The sequence below is a fragment of the Dipodomys ordii genome, unplaced genomic scaffold (assembly GCF_000151885.1).
Source record: "Dipodomys ordii isolate 6190 unplaced genomic scaffold, Dord_2.0 Scaffold26, whole genome shotgun sequence".
Lineage (NCBI taxonomy): Eukaryota > Metazoa > Chordata > Mammalia > Rodentia > Heteromyidae > Dipodomys > Dipodomys ordii.
The window spans coordinates 8,181,216-8,206,714 of record NW_012267242.1 but is presented as its reverse complement, the minus strand read 5'-3'; the positions used below and the strand labels follow the sequence as shown (position 1 = coordinate 8,206,714).

The 25,499-nt window shown below is 46.0% G+C and overlaps 1 pseudogene; it reads right to left on the bottom strand.

Annotated features, from left to right (window-relative positions):
* Positions 1-3,127: 3,127 nt before the first annotated feature.
* On the bottom strand, positions 3,128-24,128 carry LOC105984712 (annotated as a pseudogene).
* Positions 24,129-25,499: the final 1,371 nt, after the last annotated feature.

Genomic DNA, 25,499 nt, shown 5'->3' with positions numbered 1-25,499 from the left:
TCATCTCAAATTATTTCCTGCCACGTTCACCAGCATGACTTACTAGAAGTTATCCAGTAAAATGAAACGGACTCATAAAGGTACCACAACAATAAAACACCAACCAATACAGGATTCCAGTGTCCTCTCCCACAGAACTTACCCAGGCAAAATCCAGTTCCTGTGCCCCATGAACTATCGCTCAGAATGGAAGAGTCTTTCTAGAAGATTCTTCTAAGGGAACAAGCGCAATCCAGTGTTCAGCATCTATTGACAAGCAATTGTAGTTCACTGGAGAAGTTAGTGACAACTGGTTTAGCATACCTGGGGGGAGATGAACTCACCCCAGTAAAAATGCTGGAGAGATTACTGCCTTAAACTTACATCTTCACAGTTCAAAATAAAAACACTATTAAAACTCATTTCTAAAATGTGTTTTTTTTTACTTCACTTAATAATATATTAAGTGAAGTAACCCAGTCCCGAAGAAATTTAGGTCTTATGGTTTCCCTTGTTTGCAAGAATTAGTATACATACAGGATAATCTTATCAGATGAGCTCAAAAGCTCAAAGGCCATGTACATATGACCATATAAGATGATGCTAAGTGAAATGAACCCCAAGATATAGACACAAGAAGTCTGCCTTTATTATTATTGCTTAAAATGTACCAAGTGACTTTATGTTTTATTGTTGTTGCTGTTGTTTTTGTAGGTTCTTTCCCCTATGGCATATCCCCTGTTGTCACTGTACTTGATTTTGGTACTCTGCATCTTGTATATACACGTGTTTAATCTGGGGAGGGGAAGGGGAATAACAAAACGCTGAAACAAGGACACAGATGATCCATTACAACAAGGATACACACAGGACAGTATATTGGAAGTCAACTTTACAACTTTGGGGGAGGGGAGGAGGAAGGGTGGGTGGGATGGGGAGGTATGGGGGAGGTGGGGGAGGGAAGGGATAGTGGGACAACAACAAGGAAAGGGGTAACAATCATCAACAAGCAATGTACTCATTGCCTTACTCATGCAACTGTAACCCCTCTTACAGCATCTTTATAATAAAATATAAATAAATAAATATCTGGATATAAATGAAAGAAAAACTAAAAAAAATAATAAAGCATTTCCAGCAAGGTGCCAGTGACTCACACCTAACAACTCAGAAGGCGAAGATCTGAGGTTGGAGATTTGAAGACAGACTAGGCAGAAAAGTGGGTGAGATTCTTCAATTAACCAAAACGCCAGAAGTGGAGCTGTGGCTCAAGTGGTAGAACACCAGCTTTGAGTGGAAAAAGCCAAGCAAAAGTGTGAGTTTAAGTCTATACACGTGCACGTGCATGCTCGCACGCGCGCGTGCGTACAGACACACACACAGTGTTTATTTTCTGCCTAAGAGGCTTAAAATACAGACACCACTAACAAAGCCCAGCACTTCTGAGTGTAGCTTAAGAAAGGGGCAAACAATGCTCATCTGCCCTACAGAGCATGCCCAGAGCACCATGGGCAGCCACGCACCTTTCCAGCAGCAGTGACCATACCACACGCACATGCCCGGGAAAGTGACTTGTCCCACAGCAATCAAGTGTTCAAGGAGCAAGGAGGATATATTATAATTAAACTTTCAAGACACAGTGTAATTTAGAAAAATGTTGGCTAGAAAACATGTTGTGAAGATCTGAAAGCTTTCTTTCCTTTTCAAAAGCCCCGCACACATAAAGAGTAGAATACAGCTTTAAGAACTAAGATTCACCCCATCAGGCGTTAATGGTGTCCAGAAACTATGTGAGCAATCTCACTCGACATCCTCAAGACATTTATATCTGTCCATGGTGAAGCCAAAGGGGGCACATTCGTTCTCCCGGTCTTTTGATAGCACGTATACAAGATCTTTTTACTACACCAAAAGCTCCAAATATATGTTTTAAGGCTTCAACTGCCTTAAAATATAGACTCACATTTATCTTGGCCACATTAACGAGATCTGTTTGACCAATACATTTATATTTATGATGACTTGAGGCAGATTATAGTTGTTAAAACTTGTCCCTGGGACATGAAAACACTCCTCTGTCATTAATACATTTGGTAATATAAACTATGATGTCAGGTCAACGTAAAGGGTAAAAACGTTCCTCAAGTATGCACACATCATTTTTTAAAGCAATTGAGCCTAATGGAATAACAGAGGTCATCATAACAAACCATTACAGTCTTGTCTTGGCAACTCCAGCCACAGAAAAACCTCCAAGAAAGGCTCATCATTCCTCCAATGTTATGGCGTCCGGACGACAGGAATGGCTTGCAAATGAGTCACATGGGCTCAGATCCTCGGTAGCTATGTGAGCACTGGACAATCAATTATTCATGTGTTTACAAAGAGCTTTCCTGGTTGATGTGAACCAGAGCCGCTTGCAAAGAAGACCCCTCCAGCTGTCCTCCGCCACCCTGGGCCTCCAGCTAGCCAACAAGCTGCTCTAATTGCTTGGACAAGTCCTCTGGAAGGTACCTCCTCCCTACGCCAAGGAAACTCACTCTCTCTGAGGTTTTATTAGGTGCAAAAATATTCATCAGAAACAATCCTGACAGTGCTTTATGAATAGTACTCTCAGAAAACCTGTAAAAAAAAAAAAAAGAAGACAAAGAAAGGTTAGACTTGACTCTGGTCCCCTCCACTAAGGATAAGAGTCCGGATCTGACAAAATAAAAAGTACAGGAGAAAAAAGAATGAAGAGAAAGAGCCCAGGGCTGTGAGTTCCTTGAGAGAGATAAGGAAAAGAGCATTCTAGAATGTTCTGGGAAGGTAGAGAAGATGACTGGAAGACCAGAAGAAGGGAATGAATAAGACTGGTCAAGAGCCAAGAGTGCCCATCCGACATGGGAGAAGTTAAATGGGAAAGTACTTCTCAACCCCTTTAGTTATTGAACCTACAAGCTGTTCCAGAAGATTAATCCAGGGAATAAGGTAAGTGCTGTCTCTGAGGCAGGAGCCAGAGCATGGAACCTGGTGGCTTCCCTGGTCTCCTTGGAGCTGTGTACAAGGTACCATGTTTGCTGGGATATGCAGTAGCGTGGAGGTATTCCATGCCTTTTTGAGTTACAAGAGTTTGTCTGGACCGAGTTCCATCATGGGTTGAGAAGCATCACCACGTGCTGTCATAGATGGCTTTCGTTTTCTCACTTTTAGAAGACACCTGTGTGGAGCCACACTACCGGCAACCGCCTCACAAACAGCACAGCACCAAACACAAAGCCCTGGGTTCAGTTTCTATTCAGTTTCAGAATCCTGTCTTCTCCAGGGCCCATTAGGTAGGCTACTTGCTGGCCTCTTTTCTCTCAACTGACCTTAGTTTCAGCCTACAAAGGGTTTCCTGGGGGAGGTGTTGGCCCAGGTTACTTGGACAATTGGTTTAATTTTTTTACTTCAAGTGTGCCAAAAAAATTGGCAAGCGTTTTCCAATTTAAAAAAAAAAAACACAGATACACACCTCTTAACTTGTAATTTCACCCTGGAGTTCAACTAGACCTCAGTGATTACCGAGCACTTCCGTAAAACCCAAATAAAAAAATGCAGAGCTGTTGGTACAACTCCGGTTTGCTCAACTACCCCTCAGGCATAGGCATCGGCCTGGGAACTAAGTGAATTAAGTCTTCTTGGAGGGGAACCAGATCTTAGCCATGTGTTAGAGGTGTTGGCTTTCCATGGGTTTTGTTGTTGTGTTGTTTGTTTGTTTTGGTGATACTGAAGTTTGAATTTAGGGTCCCATGCTTGCTTGGCAGAGTTTTACCACTTGAATCATGTACCCAGCCCTCAGCCAGCGTCCAAAGTCCAATTTCAAAGCAAGAAATTAGTAATATCGGACTCCAGTCAAAGAAGATTCTATTTATTTTTTCAGTTTTTAGAACAGTTTTTCATGATTTAGTCAACTTCTGACTGCAAGGAAAAGACTAAAAGACATTGAAAAGAATGTACCCTACAAGATGCGTTGAGTTGAATCATTACATCCTAAAAACTGAGTTTCAACAAAACACATACCACATTTCCTCTTCCCCTTTGGGAGGTGACATCACACACCTCATCACTTTTCTTCCCCTTCGAAGACAGCAGAATTTTTTCCAACCTGAATTTATAAGGAGCATCTAATCATGATTTGAAACCTGTGTAAAGGTAGAAGCAACTTCTAGAGCCACACAGCCAGTGTAGCTCAGGGAATAAATGTACAGCAAAGAAGTAAAGAATGTCTGGGGCCTACCTTCTTCCTTTAGAAAGAAGTCTTTCTAGAAAATGACAGATTGTTATTTCACCCCTCCCACACGGTGAGCTGAGCTGCCAATCATCACCACTAGATGGCATTACCTCCTCTTCAATCTATTTCATTTTGTTCATTAGGAAGGCACCTTGGCAAGTGGCTCACGCCTATAATCCTAGCGACTCAGGAGGCTGAGATCTGAGGATCTCGGTGGTTTGAAGTCAGCCCTGGAAGAAAAGTTCCCATGAGACTCTTATCTCCAATTAACCACTCAAAACCTGCAAGTGGAGTTGTGGCTCAAAGTGGTAGAGTGCTAGCCTAGCCTTAAGCAAAAGAGCTCAGAGACAGCTCAGGCCCTGAGTTCAAGTCCCATGACTGACAAAAAAAAAATAAAAAGGCACCATCATTTCCTTAATCAAGATCAAATCTCACTCATTAGGCCAATTGTCCTTCCGTCTCTGTACCACTACCCACTTGTTGGAAGGTGCTATTGAATCCTTCGTAGAAAGTGTTTGATATTTTGTTTCATGGGGCAGGGGGAGTAAAAGTAAACAAACAGAATTACTTTTGTCTCGTTTTATGACCTTACCAAAAAAACAAATCCAGACCTGAGGAGAAATGTGAATTGACATTGCAGCCTAATTTGGGAAGCAATTTAATTTTTCATTCTATGTCTCATGCACACAAATCATAAAACCTTCTGAAACTTACTCCTGGCTCACCCACTCATATTCTTTCTTATTCCAAAAGATGAGTAGAAAAGATGAGAGTGATGTTTATGTTGCTGTTTGCAGGAGGAGGAATGAGTCCGTGATCGCAGTTAAACAGGGTGTTTTCAAAATCCCATTCTCCTCTAAATCACTTAATGGAATCCTACTTAAAATGAGCAAGACTCCTTTGCTCTGTGGGACCCAGGAAGGGCTGATCCAAATCCAGATCCAAAAAGAGGAAAAACTTGCATCTGAGATCTGCAGAAAATATGACGTGGTCGGTTTAGAAACACTGTGCTTCGTGTGTCATTGAAAGACGTCTGACATTCCAGAGCCATCCGGCTCCCACCGGGCCCAGCAGGAACACAGGGTCTCCTACTTGGACTGTCCCTGGCTTCTCCAGAATATAATACTGTCCAAAGAGGGGCGAGTTTCCATATAACTTTACTTGTGAAGGGTCACACTGGCGGTAACTGCAGCATGAGGGAGAAGGCAATGAGTGACAGCCACACCAGAAGCCGGTGGCTTGTTTGAGCGAATGCAAGTACCCACTCTGTGCAGACTCCATTCCCATCCTAACAGAAGTGTGCCCTGCATTGGGCCGGCGGTCAGCCTACCCCCTGCCCAGCATGAATAAGGTCAGTGACCACAGCCCACAGCTTTTCCCCACACGAAGTCTCCTTTCCCTGTCTTAAGAGATTAGACATGCAACATGTCTAGACGTATTTTGTCACCTAGCCTCTTTGCCTGCCCCCGCCCCCAGTCCTCCATACCTGTCACCTGAACTATGGTCCAGCCATACCCTCAGGCTTGCTGACCTGAAGCCGATCCTTCACCCTTCTCTTCCTGTGTATAGCTGCCAATCCTGAGCTTCTCCCAGAACACTATTGTCTTTACTGTTTTTTCTTGGTTCTGCGTCATGGACTGGCATCTGGCATGCTCAGCCTGCATTAGAAGAAACAATAACTTCTAGCCAACCACTTTTCTCCATCCCTATTTCAATTAGTCATTGACTAATATGACTCTTTATTTTGTTCTGATCTTGTCATTCTTAGGCTCTGAAACCTTCATGGCACCCTAGTACCTAAAAAATAACCATCCAACTCAATGCCAGTGGCTCATGCCTGTAATCCTAGCTGAGACCCAAGGATCATGGTCTGGAACCTGCCCAGATAGACTAATTGGAGAAACTTCTATTTCTCTGGCAAATAAACAGAAAGGAAGATGTGGCTCAAGTAGCAAGCCCTAGTTATGAGCAATAAAACCAAGTAAGTGCATAAGACCCTGAGATCAAGCCCCCTAGTACAGGGGAGGGGAAAGGAGGGAGGGAGGAAGAGAGAGAGAGTAGAAATCCAGTTTTTTAGCCTCTCATGCAAGGCCTCTAACTGGCCGCAGACAGCTTGTTCAAACCCTTCACCCTTTGCTCCTTATCTACACTCATGTTGCATTCTGCTGAATGCCTGCAGGTGCATTCAGCTTGCTTTTCTTGTTGATTTTGAGTGGTACTGGAGTTTGAACTCGGGGGTCTTATCTTTGCTCTATCATTTAAGCCACACCTCTGTTCCCTTGCTTTGTATTTTACCATCTTGCTGATTCCTGATGTAGGTCCCTCTTCCACTTACTCAAGAAGCTGAATTCTATCTTTCCTTCTAGAGACACATATCTCAGAAAGGATCCCCAAGCCAGGAAGCTCAGAGACCCCTCATCAAGCCCTCTCTCTCTCTCTCCTACAAACCTTTCTGTGTCTTGTCTTAAGGGTCATGTCTATCTGTTCTATAAGAGAGGGCATCAGTCCCTGGGAAGGACACAAGTGTGTGTGAATCCCTCATCCTGCTAGGCCTTGTGTGTCAACTATGACCCACAAACTGTTTGTTGAATGAGTAAATATGTTGGTGGGTGTAACTGTTTTAAAGAGCATGATCTAGGCATCGTGGGATATGCCTGCAGCCCCATTACTTGAGAGGCGGAGCCAGGACAGCAAGTTTGTTTACAAAATAAAAGAGGCAGGGCTCAGTGACCTTGGCCACTCAAGAGGCAGAGATCAATGCTGGTTCTAGGCCAGCACAGCCCCCCACCCCCACAAATGTTTAGATGACCCCACCATAACCAATTGGCTTTTCATCCTAGCTATGTGGAAATGTAAATAGGAAAATGGAGGTCAGGCTAGCCTGGGTATAAAACCTATTTCAAAATTAATCTAGAACTGAGGGCCTGTGGTTCAGGTGGTAGAGTACCTTCCCTGGCAAGCACAAGATCCTGAGTTCTAACCATGAGAGAAGAAAGAGGAGAGAGGAAAGAGAGCGCTTCCAGACTCTGAACACCATGCTATGCCCACTCAGTCTGTTGTATTTCTGCTGTATTCCCAAGTCTTGCTAACAGGACTGGTACGTTGTAGCCACTATGGAAACTGTTGAACACATGCTTGCATGCATGCATGCATGAATAAATGAAAGAATGAAAGAAAACAGAGAGCTGATGACCCAGGCCGTCCCTCCCTGCTAAGAGTGCTCCTCCCTCACAGCCTACATTAGCCTTGGCCCCTGGGAATAGCCATCTCTTCTCTCCTGCCTCTCCCCCATCGGCAAGAGAGGGGGGGGCACCCGGCATCTGCTGGCTCCAGTGGCACCTTCAGGATCAGGGGCAGTGTGGCCACTGGGGCTCCCTGTGGGGTCACTGGGCCTAACCCAACTTCTCCAGATGTAGTAAGCACCTCACACCTGTCACCTCTTTCTATCCTTCCCCAATCCTGGATGGGAATTCATGGCACCCCTGGTTTACAGGTGAGTACAGAAGGGCAACCCAGATCTAAAGCCAGGCTCGGGCAAGAACCTTACTGTGAGGAGGAGGTGCTCACGGTGCAACCCTTGGACACTCATATTCCTCCTGAATATCCCACAGACCTGGGAATAACAAAGTGATCCAATATGCTCCTCAGCTACGCAATGGCTGAGCCACATCTGAGTCTGAGTACACGCCCACCCCACCCCCACCTGGAAAGACAGGACCAGGAGAGCTTTCCCCCTCCCCACAGCTCCTCAGCCATCGCCAAAGCCGGCTGTCAAGGTGCAAGAAAAGCAAATGAGGATGCTAGCGGCTCCTTGTGGGAAATGTTAGGCATTGCAAGAAATTCCATTTCGGCAACTCAGGCATTTTTCAACCAACTGAAATCACAGTGTTGTCTCATACATGCATCTTTTATGCCTTAAAAAAATGCATGCATACACATATTTCTGTTGGAATTAGAAAATTGTAAATTCATTTAAAATAAATGTCTTGGTGTGTTCTTTCAATTAATATAAAGACACATATAATTACCCTAAAAGAGCAGGAAGAGCAAGGCACTGGTGGCTCATGCCGATACCCACCCTGGCTACTGGAGAGGCTGAGATCTGAGGATCATGGTTCCAGCCCAAGTAAGAAAACCCATGAGACTCTTATCTCCAGCTAACCACCCAAAAGCCAGAAATGGCACTGTGGCTAAAGTGGTAAAACATTCACCATGAGCACAAAAGCTCAGGGACAGTACCTAGGCCCTAAGATCAAGCTTGTGAGCACAAGCACATGCACTGAGCACAAGCACATGCACTGAGCACAAGCATATGCACACACACACACAAATGAGACCATGCAATGTTTTTAGGGTTGAAGGCATGGCTCAGGTGATAGAGCATTAGCCAAAAAAGCATCCTATCAAGAGGTCAAATCCGCTGGGCATCAATGGCTCATGCCTGTAAAAAATGAGCAGGAAGCCTAAAACGTGTAGAGGTCTCTCCAAGAGCTGGGCCAGGAGCTCAGAGTTACAACACCTGCCCAGCAAGCACAAAGCCAGGGATTTTCTGGTGTGTTTTCCGGTGTCCTGGGCAAGGCCGGGGCAGAAGGGAGAGGTCTGTGTCCCTGCTGACACTTGCAGTGCAGAAGCAGCACCCGCTTCTGGGCGCCATGACACAGGCAGGGCAGTTGAGCGGCTGTGTGAACACGGCTGTGTGCTCCCTTCCTGTGATTTATGTGACGCTGCAGTGGGACCTTTCTCTCCCCAATTTACGACCACCTGTCCTGGAAAGAGCATAAATTACCGAGAAGACACCTACGCTGGCTGCGCTGTCTCCCCGGGTATTACAAGCAATTAGGGCTGGGACTGTTGAGCTGCATAAAGCCTGCAGAAGCTCCCGGGGATGTGGGGAGCCGTGTGGGACCCTCCCCCACCTCTTGCCCTGGCTCTGTGTTTGGGGTCAATTCGTCTCCTTCTATAAACACAGTGTCCCAGTGGAGAGACTCAGAGAGTGAGTGGAATTCTTGGGGTGAGAGTGGATGGCTGCTTTTACCTGACTGATTGTTCTAGCGTTAGCCATGAGTTCATAGGACCGTGTGGTGTGGGGATGCCATTTCTGCAAGAGCATAAACTTTCCAAATCTACTGGGGGAGGATTTCTGAGACCAAGAATGTGTTGGAGGAGGGGCAGAGAACATGATAAATAAAAAGGTATGGCCATCCGTTCTCCAAAGCACTTTTGATCTGCACACACAATCAGCAAGCTCTGCCTTGTCTACCTTACTCTACACAAAACCCACAGGGCCTAGCTGAACGGCGTTCGGGGATGGCTTCGACACACTGGCCTCTGGGCTCCCACATGAGGGCTCTTTCCACTTCCTGCTGGCTGTGCTCTATAGCTCCTTTGTCACCATGGAAACCAGGAAGAGGGGATTCTTGTTTGGCCTGACATGGAGTAGGCACATGTCTAGCAATAGCCATGGTGTGTCATCCATGCTTCTCACAACTCGTCTTCTCTCACAATAACCTGTCACACAGTGCACTGGATCTCACAGTGTCCACCTCCAATGCTCAGTGGATGTGTGGAACTGGCGCAAGTACGGGACTCTTTATTTACTTATTTATTTTGCAGTGCTGGGGGTCGAATCCAGGGCCTTACACAAGGTACATTATTCACAACAAGGAAAAAGAAAAGCCAACGGTGTGGTTCCTTAAGTTGGTCCATATGCCCCTGTTTGAACGGTCCTTTGAACTCATGGCTAATGCTAGAACAGTCAGGTAAAAGCACCCCAAGAATTCCTCTTCCCTATGCCCCCCTTTTCACCTCGATTCCTTGCATAGTGCCTTGTCTGACTCCATTCGGCCCTCCCTTTCTGGGGCAGGTAGCCCAAGTCCTCAGTGGCCATCTGCTTATTCAGGTGTCACAACCCCCTCCCCCCCCATAGCCACAGGTGCTAGTCAGGGAGGGCTGGCCCAGGCCTGGCACTCAAGGGGGCCACGCCAGCCAGGGTGGCAGCACTTGGAACAGAGCTTCAGCTTCCACAAGACGAGGGCCAGATTGTAGCTTATGAGAAGCAGAATGAGCAGAGGAGGAGGAGTACTGACCAGAGAAAACTAACCTGCTCCCCTACAAGCGCCAGCCGTGAGTTGGGTGTAGGCAGGAAGAGGAGGCCGCAAGGACCCACGTTCCCAAAAATGACTCCTGCCTCTCCAGCCCCAGGCATGACTTCTGCTCAAGGAGGTCTTAGGCTTTGCCTGCCTATACCCAGAGATGCCAAGTCAGGCCCAGAGGCTGTGGGGAGGAGATCTGACACTCTACCTGCATCAGCTAATGTGGAAGGGACCAATGAGAAGCGTCCCTCATTCACTCTTTCTGCTTATACTGAGCAATAATATCACTGCTATCCCAAGCAATACAGCCAGCTGTGAGAAGCCATTGCTGTGCAATTTTACCTACCTCTTTAGTGTTTCTCATGACACACCTGTGTCCAGATCCACTGTGGTAAGAATGTACCTGGACACACACACACACACACACACACACACACACACACACACACACACACACGGAGCACACAGAGAGGACAGAGCAGTGTGGCCTCGCCTCCCTCCCCCACCTCAGCAGGGGCAGGGAAGAACCTTATCTGGTACAAGCCATTACCCTCTTCAACTCCATGTCCCCAATAAGAACCTTGCCCCAAGAATCCTAAGAGGAAAAAGCATAAATCCGTGTGAATACCTCTGGGCCCTGGCCATAACACACTTGTGCAAGGGACTTCCCAAGAGTCACAACTAAGAGTATCGTGTAGGTCAAAGAGGGTGGACGTAGATCTCAGTCCCTAGAGGTCAGTGGATGCCCACACCCCCGCATGTTCCCTGCGACGTGTCTGCTGCCCAGGATGAAATATCTCTATGACAACTGTCATGGAAATGCACCCCAAAAGGAAATGGGTCATATCCCACCCCTGGGGAGTTAGAAGAGGGGCCATGGACCCCGTAGAGGGGATTACTGATCATTCTAGAGTGCATCAGCTCTTTGGTGCAGGCCTGAGGGTACGTGGATTAAGAATCATATATCAGCTGGGCATGGTGGCAAATACCTCCAATCTCAACATTCAGGAGGCTAAGGGAGGAGGATTTTGAGTTTGAAGTCAGCCTGGGCTATGTAGAAACACCCTGGTAAATTTCCACTGGCCAGATAAGAACAAATCAAGAAAAGGACCTGGTTTCTGGGTGAGGAGAATATTTACAGGGGTTCCCACCACTCCAGACAAGGTCTCTCTCCAAGCACTGGGTCTAAGAGCAGGACAAATCAAGTTAGTGGACTGAATCCTTCAGATTGAGCTATGAGTCAAGACATTCAAGTGTGCAAACTCAAAGATCCAATAAGTATGTACACAAAAATCCCAGGAAGATAGAGAAAGGGTGGAGGGGTCCTGAGTATAACCAAATGTTATATTCATGCATGAAAATGCCACAAGAAACCCTTCCTTTATAAACCCATTAATTAAATAATATGCTAGTATGAAATGTTTTAAAAATTTCTAGAAAACTTGAGAAAAGGCATTAGAAGGCAGTGTGGTATGTTGGTTTAACTACAGGCAATAATCAGAGGATCCCATTCAGACTGGTCTGCCAGGAAGGGAGTTTTATGGACCAGGAGAGACTGGAGGTGAAGAGAGTCCATTGAAGGAGGGCAGAAGTTGAGATCAAGGGCAGGGCAGAGCTGTGGCTCCGTGGGAAAACACAGGCTTAGAATGTCTAGGGCCTAGGGATCAATCCCCAGCACCAAAGACAAAAGAAGGATGGACTCTGCGAGAATAAAGGACAGAGCACTACAGCTCTGACAGACCCCGAGGACACTCCCACCCATCCTGGGGGAAGCACAGACCCTGAATGTTAAAGGCAAAGCCATACAGGGTGAAACAGAACTGCCATGTCCTTTGCAGACCACAAGCCTCGAGGTAGCTGCGGCCTCAGAGTTTTGACTCCTACATCGTGTGTTACTCATGATATATGTATCGTATGATTTTTATTTTGCTTGGCATTGGGCTTTGTTTGGTTTTAAATCACAACCCGGGTCCCTTTTGCTGTGTATTTTTCAAATCCACAATGGCAGATTAAAGCAGCCACACTGTGAACACGTCTATGAACATTTCTCCACCAGGGGGCACTGCGGTCATAAATAGTACATCTTTAAAAAGTACAAAAGTAGAGAGATGAAAGTTTCTTTTAGGGAATTTATTATGAATTAGAGAAGTATTTCCAGAGATCCTTCTATGGGAAAATAAAAACTACTGTGGAATAAGTCGTTGAAAGTTAAGGTAAAAAAAATCCCACCATGGGAATGTAAACTTGTTCAACCACTTTGGAAAGCAGTATGGAGGTTCCTCAAAAGACTTCATATAGAACTCCCCTATGACCCAGCAATCCCAGTTTTGGGCATTTACCCAATTGTTTACAAACAAGACCACACTAAAGCTACCAGCACAACAATGTTGATTGCAGCATTATTTACCATAGCTAAGATATGGAACCAACCCAGATGCCCCTCAGTAGATGAATGGATCAAGAAAATGTGGTATATATACACAATGGAATTCTATGCCACCATCAGAAAGAATGACATTGCCCCATTTGTTAGGAAATGGAAAAACTTGGAAAAAATTATATTAAGTGAAGTAAGCCAGGCCCAAAGAAACATAGGTCCCATGGTTTCCCTTATTTGCAATATCTAGTATATGTATGAGTCAAGCGGAAAAGGTCAGATAATGTGATGTCAGGAAAATGAACCCTTAGATATGTATTTTAATGTTTTTTTCTTTCATGCATGTGTTTCTAATGCATTTATAAGATTATCTCTTTGTTGCTTTGTATGTCCCTCCCCCACAGTATAACCCCTGCTTTCACTATATTTGATGTCAGTATAACTTGAGGAGGAGATGGGGAAAAACCAGTTGTTTAAAGATACAGGTGGACCTGTTGCAACAATGAGAAGTACAAGTTGTCATGTCCAAAACGAACTTTACAACGTCGGTGCGGGGTGGGGGGATGGGGGGGAAGGAGAAGGATTGGGATTGGGGGGGAGGGGGGAGGCTGGGAAGGGATGTGAAGGGTAAACAAAAGGAGGAGGCTGCAATGCTTGGTAAGAAATGTACGCATTATCCTGCCCATGTAATTGTAACCCCTATGTACAGTATGTTCACAAATAAAATTTTAAAAAAAATCCCACCATATGGTAAGTACCTGCATGGTGAAGGGGTGGAAAGGGATAAAAGTCACACCTATGGAACTTCTGCTAGGGCTTAACCTGGAGGAGGTGGACTGAAGAGGGGGGGGCACAGTACCATGTGGCCTGAATCTAGCTGTCAGCCAAATCCCATGGCAGGTAGCTTTCAGGCTTGGCTCCCCTTGGACAGGGGTGAGTTTAGGTTGGCCAAGAAATTGTATTTTTGGTTCTAATTTGTATTTTTGAGTTTGGCCTGTTTACAGAAAATAAAAATTGGCAAGGCAAAGTGTAGCAAGAATAGAGAGGAAACTGAGCAAGTGGGAAGTTTGGACCTTCTGCAAGATGCGGAGCCATGGAAGGCGTTTGAGTGTAGCAGTCGCACTGCTGAGAGGGTGCCCTGGGTGGGCGGGTACCCTGGGTGGCACCCACAGAGATACCATCAGAGAGGGGAGTCGCTATGACCTGGCCTGGGAGGGACAGGACACAGAGAGGAGCAAGAAGCTCTAAGCCTGGCTGGAAGAAAAGAATGCAGCGCCCTTGGTCAACCTTGAAAAGTGGAAGCCAGGAGTCTGAGCATCCTGGAGGGGACATGACAATGACCTTGTGTCTGGGGTCTCAACAGACCCCAGGCCTGCGGAGGGAGCCCAGGGTGGCAGATGGTGACATTGAAGGAGTTGATGTGATACGAGAAGGGGAGAAAGAAGAAGGGGGTCCACAGAATTTCAGGGAGCCCCTGGCTTGAATGATGAGTTAGGACAACTATCACAGAAGCAAGGGATAAAGTGGGACTGGGTTGAGCGTGGAAACAAGGAGGAGCAGTGGCGGCGACCTGGAAGGGAACAAACAAGGATAAGACCCAGTCACTAGGACCGGTGAGGGGCAGGAACATGGGACACAGGAGAAAGAGAGGAAAGAAAGGCTGGTTCAGAGTTCCGGGCCTGAGCAACTGGAAGTCAAAGCTGTCATGTGCTGCAGTGAACGGGCAGGACTTGCGGCAGAGACTCAACCCTCAATTCTGGACATCCTGAAGTTGGGCTAGACCTCCAAGAGGAGAAACAGAGAAGACAGAGAGTTTGGGGGTAGGCATATTAATTAGGAACTCCTTGGTGCAGAGGTTTTGAAAAACCACAGAGCAGAAGCATGCATGTGGACAGACGGGCTAGAGTGCCTGGCTCAGCCCAGAGCTCACGCCTCCTGCCCTGTTGCTATTAAGAAAATCGTGTGGATGGCTTCGCACCTCCATTGAAGCCTCATGGAATTGGACTTTGGTTATTGTAGGAACAGCAGTGGTTTTTCCCATTGCGCGCGCGCGTGTGTGTGTGTGTGTGTGTGTGAGTGTGTGTGTGAGTGAGTGTGTGTGCATGCGTGCTCTCCTGTGCTCAATTCCCAGGGTCTGTAAACCACCAAGGGAAGGGGGTATTAAAACAAACCAGGCCAGCTCAGCCATAGTGTGTTATCAGCAGCCACTGGCAGAGAGAAAATGTTTCTAGTTAGGATACACATCGATACAGAATGGAAAAGGGGGTTATAGAATTAGATCTAATCCAAAGAAATCTCCTAGATCGAATGCCCTACTCTCCACCCCTCTCATCTCAAAATACTTCCACATGACCCTGCTGTCAGAATGGAAAGCATGCCATCCCCTGGGTGGGGCAGAAAAGGGGAAAGAATGCTTGGAGTCAGTGTCTGTGGCCAGGGGGAAAGCTGTGGTTTGAGCCTCCACTCGGATTGTAGAGCGACGCAAATGCTACTGCTGACCTCTGCAGTCTACTCCACCTCTTGGAGCTTTCCGAAACTGCTGTCTACCTGACAGTCCTCGCTCTCTTCCCAGAGGAGGCCAAGTGAAATGCTCTACATTTCTCCACTTGCAGGAACCAGAGGCTTTAAGGCATTCCAGGACCTCTCCATGTCTTGTTGGATAGCCACTTCCTGAAACAGGAGGATTAGGGTGTAGGTGTCCGGACCTCCTGTAGGCCTTCAGATCCTCAGGGCTTCACTGGCCTGTGGTATAAAAAGCCAGCTCCTCTGCTTCTCCCTGCGTGGGGATCGCCCTGGCCCAGCATCTGACCTCTCAGTGCCTCTCTCCATCCCTGCACAACAGGGAGAAATCCCTTCAGCCTGAGGAACATAAACACTCCATGAGACCCTTGCCAGCTCTTTTCTCTTTTCCTGGACCAGAAAAACCTCCAAAGGAACAGTCTCCTGGTTACAGCTCTGGGAGAGGAATGTCAATGAGTTGCTCTAAGCCAACCCCTCATTCTTTCCTCTGCTGAAGCTTGAATGACCCAGAACAGAGGTGAGCAAGGACAGGCAGCTTCCTCGTCCACACAAGAACCCTGAGACACAACCTGACCCTAGGTCTTGGGGTGCTAATGCACAGTTACCCACTTTACACCAGGAACATCTCTGACTTCCCTAGAAGAAATGCTCATGGTTGGAAAGTTGGGAGAGGTTTTTGTTTGGACAGTTTTTTTGGGTGCTAGTCCTGGGACTTGAACTCAGGGCCTATGTTTTTGGGCGTTTTTTTTTTATCAAGGCTAGTGCTTTGCCACTTGATCCTCTCATACGGTAACCCTAGGCAGACATGATTCCCCATGTCCCAGGCAAGGTGAGGCATAAGTTAGTGAGGAGTTGGAAAGCAAACCTTGAATTCCCTGGTTTGACTGTAAGGATCAACTTACCGGATTGTATCCCTAGCACCACATCCTATCTACTCGCCCACAGTCAAGCTGAGAGGCAGAATTCATTCCTTCAGTATTAGAATACAGCTGCCTGCACTCAGTGTTTTCTCTGGGGCCCAAGTTAAGGACTGGTTCCAGGCCCCTCTCCCTCTCCTGTTCCACAGACAAACCCAGAGTTCCCCAGTTCCCGAGCACCAACATCGCTGCTGAGTATTCACAGCTTCCTCCACGCCCCCAGGCCACCAACTGCTGCATCTGTGGCAGATTGAAGAGAGATTATATCAAGGCCATTGCAAAGGTAAGCTTGTGGCCGGAATGACACGGACCACTAGATACCTGGCCTCGAGTCTTCATGCAGAATCACATGAGGGCTGAATGAGAACAGCATAAGGAGTGTTTTAGGATAGGCCCACCAAGCTCAAGGAGAATCAGTACTCCAAACACCCTCCTACCCTCCTCCCCAACCCCAACACCCACCCCCAGCAGCCATGTTCCACCACGTTCCCCTTTCTCAAAAGAGCCCCAACTAAATAGGGAGCCCATGTTTAACAAGACCCAGCGCACGCTCCCTTGGTTCCACAGGTGACACAGATCACAAGTGGCAGACCAAACCAGTTTGGCTTCAAGGTGAATCTGCCTCCTCAGGCTGATTTTACAAGGTAATCACTGCACAGTCCAGTCAATAAGCATTTCATCCTTTCAAAGAATTTTACCCGACAGCCAAGACAAAAGTAAAAATAAAAAACAAAGGAAAAGAAGCAGAGAAGACGCCACATTACCTCAATTACCGCCACATTATCTCAATTACAACAATGGACGGGAAGTTTGAGGCCTTTACTTTCTTCTCTAGCCTGGAGTTGAGATCTGCCAGTGACACCTCAGACAGCACCAAGAAGGAGCTGACATTTGAGTAGGCAACCTAAGGAAACACAGAAATCTCATACAGGGTCCAAAGCCTTGTTCATGGAAACCCCTCTCCCTAGTCTCTCTCTCTTTTTCCCTCTCCCTCCTTTTCTTCCTTCCTCCCTCCCCCTTCTTCCCCTCCCCCCTCTCTCTTCCTACATCTGTCCCTAGGAAAGTTACAGCTTCAAACCTACACTGGTAGCCTCTCAGAACTCCACTGTAGCATGAAGGGAACATGGCCTTGGAGTCCTCTCCCTAGGCATGAACCTTGGGACATCACTTCACCTCTTGAAGCCTCCAATTTCTCCAGTGTTTAATAAATTGGCCAAGTATGTTGGCCTCATTATATTGGATCAAAATATTCACTAACTGTATGGGGAAAGATCTTTGATGGACCCTGAAAGTTGGTGTGGGGTACTTTAGATGATCCTAATTTTTGTAATAGTGCAAGTAGTACAGTGCTCCTGCAGCCTTAAGAAAAGTTCTGTGTGTGTGCATGAGTGTGTGTGTGTGTGTGTGTGTGTGTGTGTGTGCATGCATGCACCCCTGGTATTGCCAATGGGGCTTGAACTTAGAGTCCCTTAGCTTATTCACTCAAGGTTGGTGCTCTACCAGTTGAACTTCTACCAGTTCCACTTCCAGATTTTTGGTGGTTAACTGGAGATAAGTAAGAGTTTCACAAGCTTTTCTATCCAGGCTGGCTTTGAACCATGATTCTCAGATCTTATAGCTAGGATTACTGGCATGAGCCATCTGTACCTGACAAAGCCTGGATTCTTTATTGTTTGGTTGTATTTATAAAAAAAACAACAACAACTGTATTTGGGGGGATCTTTTCTTTTTTGATATTAGGGGTTGAACCCAGGATGTTGCACTTGCTAGGCAAGTACTTTGCCTGGGTTCTGTAAAGGCCTGTGTAATCCCTTGAGGTCTGTGGCCATCCCTCGTGTCCACTCCAGTTTGCACAGCTGTAATCTGACAGGCAGTGGAAACAAACTAAAAACTCTGGGCCCCATGCACATCGTAATTCTGTAACCTGCCAGAATGAATCAGTTTTACATGCTGATGTAAAACATAGTTAAACCTCCATGAGCACCAGAATGAGTACCCATATGCATAACAGAGTAGATAATCTTGGGTAAAAATGCCAGGGCCAGCTGGGAAAGCAGCACAAATACTGCACCCCACATGAGGACTTTTTCCCCACCTGTTGCTTGTCTGAGTAACCCAGGAAAAACCAAAGCTCTGAGTTCAGAAGGTGCTGCCTCTGTCTGAGTTGCTGAGAGAGACTGCTCTTATCCCCCATACCTCCCTCCCCAGCAAGCCACGCCTCTTACCTGGTCGTAGGCTGGAACAAGTCCTTCATTTGGTAAGACCCTCATGGCCACATGTGGGCTCGATGTGCACCAGGCGATAGGGCTTGGTCCTTAAGAAGCTGATTATCCACCTTGGCCACACATCCAGGCCATGGACTCTGCAGGAGGTGGCGGGGCAAACGTCAAGCACAGCTCTGAGGGTGATTCAGAAAAGATAATTTAGATGATTCAGGAAAAGCTGCAGCACCCTAGCTGGAGCATTATTCATCACAGGATGGCATTTTCTCCCAGCCCATTTAACTCCAAATGAAATAAAGCACTGCTTGAAGCTCTACCGTTCACACTATAAAAACCTGACTGAAGCTGGTGTGAAGGCTTACACCTCTAATCCCAACTAGGACTTGGGAGAAGCACCGCTTGAAGCCAGCTAGGAGCAAAGAGTTAGACTCCCCCACCCCCCATCTCAAATCAATGAACCCACTGTCACAGGCTACGAGTCCCAGGTATGTGGGAGGCTTTCAGAAAGAGGATTGCATTCCAAGGCAGGTCCCGTACGAAAAACAAGAGACATTACCTGAAAAATAAAGCAATAGAGGGCTGGTGGTGTGGCGCAAGTAGTGCAGCAACTGCCTATTATTTCAAATACTAGCTCTGAAGCATAGTTGAAAGAAATTCAGGGAGGATAAGTGAGATCATGTATTCAGAAATGTGCTGAGCTTTCTAGAAGAAAACGAATACACCCATGTGAAGTGATCGCATATAACCTGATCATTCCTGACCCTCAACTGGAGAACAACCAGAAATCTTCATTAACAGGTCCGGTTCCACATACATAGCACAGTGATAATGAGCAGCAGCTGACCTGAAAATGGTCTATCAGGGCACTGGAGGCATAGCACAAGTAGTAGAGTGCCAGCCATAAGCAAAAGTATTCTAGAAAATCTGACACAGATAAGAAGTGACTAGGCGCTGGGCACCAGTGGCTCACATCTGTCATCCTAACTATTCAGCAGGTAGAGACCTGGAGGATTATGATTCCAAGTTAGAGTATACAGAGATGTCCTTGAGACTCCACATCTAAAAGAACTAGCAAAAAGCTAGGCTGGAGGCGTGGCTCAAGGGGTGAGCCTGAGCAAGAAAACTAAGTGACAGCACAAGATTCTGAGTTCAAATCCTAGCACCAGCACAAAAGATTTGACTTGGATCTCAGCCTCTTGTGTAGCTAGGATTATAGGTATGAGCCACTAGCACTGGGCTCTAAGTTTGTTATTTGTTTTTAATAAAGCAGAATCAATATTAAGACAAACATTAAGTAGAAGTACAAATAGTTTGTGGCTTGACTTTATCATGGCCATGTCTAGAGAATTAGGAGAAAAACTCATCACCAAACAACCAGTCTTTTTGTCTTACTTTTCCTGGATCAGGATGAAGCAGAAATTCCTACATAAAACAAACACATGAAAATTCATACATCCAAATGAGTTCTACCTTCCAAAGTGGCCACCTCAGAAAGTAGCATCAACATCCTAACTTAACACATTACTTTCAAGTCTAACCTCATCTTTTAAACCTTAAATAGGTTGATCACGTCTGTAGCCACAGAACTTTTTGCTTTTTTTTTTAAAGAAAACTCAAATTAACCATTAAGAGGGGGAGATTTCCCTCTCCCTCCCTCCCCCTCCTTTTTTCCCTCTCCCTCTTTTCGTTCTTCTCCTTTTCCCTTTCCTCTTTCTCCTCCCTCTCCCTCTCCTCTCCTTCTTCCCTTCCCTCTCCCCCCCTCCTTTCCCTTCCTCTCTCTGTTAATGACTAAAGAGTGAATTTCAGAAACACCTTGAACAACATCAGCATTATTAAAATATGTATAGAGACAGTCTTTTGGAAACCTCTTTGCTGGTTGTTGGGTCCAGTCTTTTACTTGGGCATTGTCCCAAAGAATCCAAGCCAAAACACAAAACAATCTGAATGTTCCTCTGACTTCTGACAGAGATGCGGCAGGCATGGTTTGAGGGCAGTGCTAAGTGACCGTAGGTGGTGACATTAGTGGTAGTCGGTCTGTGAGACTGAAGAACAGCCTCCATTATGAAAGCAGCTGTGCCAGCTGGAATCATGACCCTTCAAAGTGAACCCAGGGCCCCAAGAGCTCATCAGGAATCTTCAGGAAACAGGCTGAAATTCCAACTCTGTTACACAAGAGTGACCCAAGCCAACCAGAGCTCAGTGGCTCTTGAGATCTTTGCTCTAGCAGTGCTCACTAATGGAGTCTAAGTCTTCCAAAGTGTTGCAAGTTACGGTGATATGCCTGGTTGGGGCATGGACCAGGAAGGCCTCTGTAGATCTGTGGAAAAAATGTCCTACAGCACCAAGGAATTTCAATAAAATGAAAAAGAATGTTGGATACATGTGTGCTTGCAGAGCTTGAGGACCCAATCCAAGGCCTCAGACACTGGAGCCAAGCATATTACCACTAAGCCACCACCCCAACACCTTCCAAACAGCGAATTATAAGAAAGTGTAGGTAAATATTTAGTCAGGGCAAACAAGCAAATCAGATAGGGAGGAACAGGAGATACAAATTCTGATTGACATAGCTCAAAAGTTTACCTCTGACCATCAAAATGGCAAATTAGCAAGAAGTTTGTTAAAAAAAAAAAAGCATGATACTTTTGAACACAGTGGTTAGAATGCAATTAGATATGTTCATACACTGATCGCTGTGTAAGTTAGCAAAAAATTTCTATAAACTAATTTAGCAACCTATATCAAAACTCTATGTGATCTGTACTCATAAGAAACAAAACTGGGGCTGGGAAGGTGGCTCAGTGGTGGAGTGCTTGCTTTGCATGCATGAGGCCCTGGGTTCGATTCCTCAGCACCACATAAGCAGAAAAAGCCGGAAATGGCACTGTGGCTCTAGTTATAGAGTACTAGCCTTGAGCTGAAGAGCTGAGGGACAGTGCCCAGGCCTAGAGTTCAGGCCCCATGACCAACACAAAAAAAGGAAAGAAAGAAAAGAAAAAGAAACAAAACTGGCTGAGTGCCAGTGGCCCAAAACTGTAAGCTACTCATGAGGCAGAGATCTGAGGATCACAGTTCAAAGCCAGCCTGGACAGAAAAGTCCCTGTGAAACTTTAACTACTCAAAAACTGAAAGTGTCCCCGTGTTTCAAGGTGGTACAGCACTAGCCTTGAGCAAAAGAGCTCAGGGACAGTGCCCAGACCCTGAGTCCAAGCCCTAGAACCAAAAATAGAAAGTAAGAAAAAGGGGGGGGGGAGGAAGGGAAGGAGAGAGGGAGGGAAAGGAGAAAGGGAAGAAGGGATGAAGGAAGGAAGGAGAGAAAGAAAGAGAAAGAGAGAGGAAGGAAGGAAGGAAGGAAGGAAGAAAGGAAGGAAGGAAGGAAGGAAAACCATTGTTAGCATCATCCCCCCCCCAAGAAATATCAGGTATAAAACATGTGTCAAGATGTTATATTTTTCAAAGCAATCACCTTTTCTATACTGGAAAAACCTGAAAACAATTCAAAGCTTTAATTATGGAATTCGGTAGACATCAACAATCTGAAATAGTATGTCACTATGGAAAACATAGCATTTTTGAAGATTTTTTTAAACATTAAAAACACCATATCAATATAAACCATATTCAAGTGTTTAACATTTTTATTGCTGTATTTGTTTCCATTTGGGTCTTTCTTTCCCCCTTCCCTTCACTCCTCTCTTTTTCTTTTCTTTTTTTAAAGATACTATCTGCTGTAATGAAGCCTAGTCTGGCCTCCAATTTGTAATCCTTCTCCTTCAGCCTCCAAATTACTGGGATTATAGTCATAATCATGCCCAGTCATTCAATCTGGTTTTAAAAGTAGTCACCATAGGGCTGGGAAAGTGGCTCAGTGGTAGAGTGTTTGCCTTGCAAGCATGAGGCCCTGGGTTCAATTCCTCAGCACCAATAAACAGAAAAAGCCAGAAGTGGTGCTGTGGCTCCAGTGGTAGAGCACTAGCCTTGAGCTGAAGAGCTGAGGGACAGCGCCCAGGCCCAGAGTTCAGGCCCTATGACTGGCAAAAAAACAAACAAACAAACAAAAAGTAGTCACCATAGATACCAAAAAGAAAATATGCCAAAGTATTCATTATGATTACTTCAGATGTTGCTTCTTTGTTGCTTTGGGGAAGGGGGAATCCAACATTTCAACAATAAATGTACATTTCTGTTCTAATCAGGAAACCACCGAATTATTTTTTTTAAATAAGCTTAATTTTCTCATCATGGGATGAAAAAGCAACTATAGATGTAGCTTCCTAAGGACAGAGCTAGTTTCCTAGAAAAATGTCCTTCTTGCAGTCTCCCTAATATAGTAAAAGAACCCCTGAACAGAGCTTCCTGCAAACCTGAGCCCCTCCCTCTGGCACTGAGCAGCTCCTGGGGCATGAGAAACTGCCCTTGCACGAGCACTAAGCAACCTAGCACCAGGATGATACCATGTTTCCGCAGCTACTTGTGACTTCCATTTGGAAGGTACCAGTCCTGCAACAATTCCTAGACTTAACCTCCCCCCTTCAGGACCCTCTCCCCGGTGGCTGCATCCCATGCTGTCCTTGACCCTTTGGCAAGGACATGTCAATGACATGTCAAAATGCACGCCTTGTCCTCTACCTAGGATGGGCATGTGTCAGAACCAGGCAGCTGCTTCCCGTTTTCTCCTGTCAGATCCACAAAGAGGAGGACGCGGCCTTGCGGGGATGGAGGGGGCGGGGGCTCATGCCCCTGCCATTGCCCATGCTTCCTTTGTCCCCAGGTCCTCAAAGTCACAGCAATGCTTCCTCACCCTGGGCTGCGCCCCGCCCCCTCCTCACCTGCACTCTGGCATTGCATTTGTGGCAGGTGTTTTGATGGGCAGCGGCAGGTCCTCCATGGGGCCGGCACTGAGAGGGGCTCACCGTTACAGGCCCTGGAAGCCAGGACCAGACAAGGCTCCTGATGTGCAGTAACCATGTCCACCCTCCTTGTTAATCACAAGCCCAAACCTGACAGTCTCAAAACACAAGGCATGTGTAAACCATCATGATAGGCAGCCCCAGTGTGCATGCGTGTGTGTGTGTGTGTGTGTGTGTGTGTGTGTGTCTGTCCTAAACATAAACTCAGCAACAAGCAAGCAGAGGCTGCTGACTGTTTTGAGTGTGTGTGTGTGTGTGTGTGTGTGTGTGTGTGCCGATACAAGGGCTTAAACTTAGGGTTTCAGGCCTCACTTGGCTTTTTCACTCAAGGCTGGCACTCTATCACTTGAACCACATCTCTACTTCAGTTTTTTATTTTAATTGGTTAATTAGAGATAAGAATCTCACAGGGCTGGGAGTGTGGCTCAGTGATAAAGTGCTTGCCTAGCATGCATAAGCCCTGGGTTCCATTCCTAAGTTATCACATAAATAGAAAAAGCTGGAAGTGGTGCTGTGGCTCAAGTGGTAGAGTGCTAAGCCTTGAGCAAAAGAAGCTCAGGGACAGTGCAGAGGCCCTGAGTTCAAGCCCCAGGACTGGCAAAAAAAAAAAAAAAAAGAACCTCTGAGATTTTTCTGCCTTGGCTAACTTCCAAGGCTCATCCTCAAATCTCAGCCTCCTGAGTAACTAGGATTACAGCTGTGAGGCACCAGCACCAGCCTGTTGGTTAATTTCAGTGTTGAACAACCACTCAAGTAGTTGACATAGAACAGGCAGAGCATCTGAGCTCCTTGATAGCACAGAATTAAAGACACTAATTACATTTTCATTTCAACTTTCAGGAAGCCTGACCTCTTTCATGAAGCATTCTTCAAGAAGATAACAAGAATTTATTTCACACAAAGACTGTATAAAAGCACAAGGAAGTAAATGCCTGACACACAGTAGAAGAAACAGACAGTTTGGGTTTGTTTTCTTTTGAGGGGGGGCGGGTTCGTGGCACTTGGATTTGAACTCAGTGCCTCCTGCTTGCTAAGCAAGCACTTTACCACTTGAGCCCTCACCCAGCTGAAATGTAATAGCTATTTCTTTCATTTTCCCCAGCAAGTTACCCCAGCTACACTGGGAAATACAGTTAGTCTAAGTCCTTTGCCTAACTGTCTTTCTATCAGCCTTCATCCTCCACAGACAGCCCTGCCCCACTGCAAATCCTTGATACCAGCAGGAGTATTCTTTCTAATAATTCTTCCTAGTAATAGCCACGCTTGATGTTTCTAAAATGCAAATTTGAACTTGGTATCCCCTCATTCAAAATCCCTCCACAATTCCTGTTTCCAGGGTAAAATTCCAGCTCTGTGTGTGTGTTGGTGTGTGTGTGTGTGTGTGTGTGTGTGTGTGTGTACACATGTGTGCATACCAGTAACTAGGACCTGAACCAAGGGCCTCATGATTCTGATTGGCTTTTCTGCTCAAGGCTGGCATTCTATCAGTTGAGTTACACCTACACTTCTGACTCTTTTGCTGAATTGGAGATAAGGGTCTCACAGACTTTCTACCCAGACTGACTTTAAATCACAGTCTTGGGCTGGGAAGGTGGCTCAGTGGTAGAGTGCTTACCTTGCATGCATGAGGCCCTGAGTTTGAGTCCTCAGCACCACATAAGCAGTAAAAGCCAGAAGTGACGCTGTGGCTCAAGTGGTAGAGCGCTAGCCTTGAGCTGAAGGGCTGAGGGACAGCACCCAGGCCCAGAGTTCAAGCCCCATGACTGACAAAACAAAACAAAACAAAACAAAACTCAATCTTCAGGTGTCAGCCTGATATAGGTGTGAGCCACCAGTGCCTGGCTTAAAACTTACTCAAGTGAAGCTCAAAGGTCTTTATAATCTGGCTGCTGCCCAGCCATTTCTACCTCTCCACCATTTCACACAGGCAATATAAAACCTAAAAATATATGTTAAGTTTATTTGCAGATACATGTAATATATATGATATATAGGATATAGATTTATTTAAATATCTGTCATACTCCTAGTACAAACTACAAAGAACTAAAAACCAAGACTTAGACACTTTCTCTGTGATAGTCACTCAGTATTATTCATAATGTCCCAAAGTCACTGACAAAGAGTGGGTCTTTTTTTTCACCACTGTTTCCAAAACCTTGCCATCATCCCAAGCAATAATTCCTCTTGCATCGCCTTCCCTCATCCCCCCAATAACCTCTAATATTTT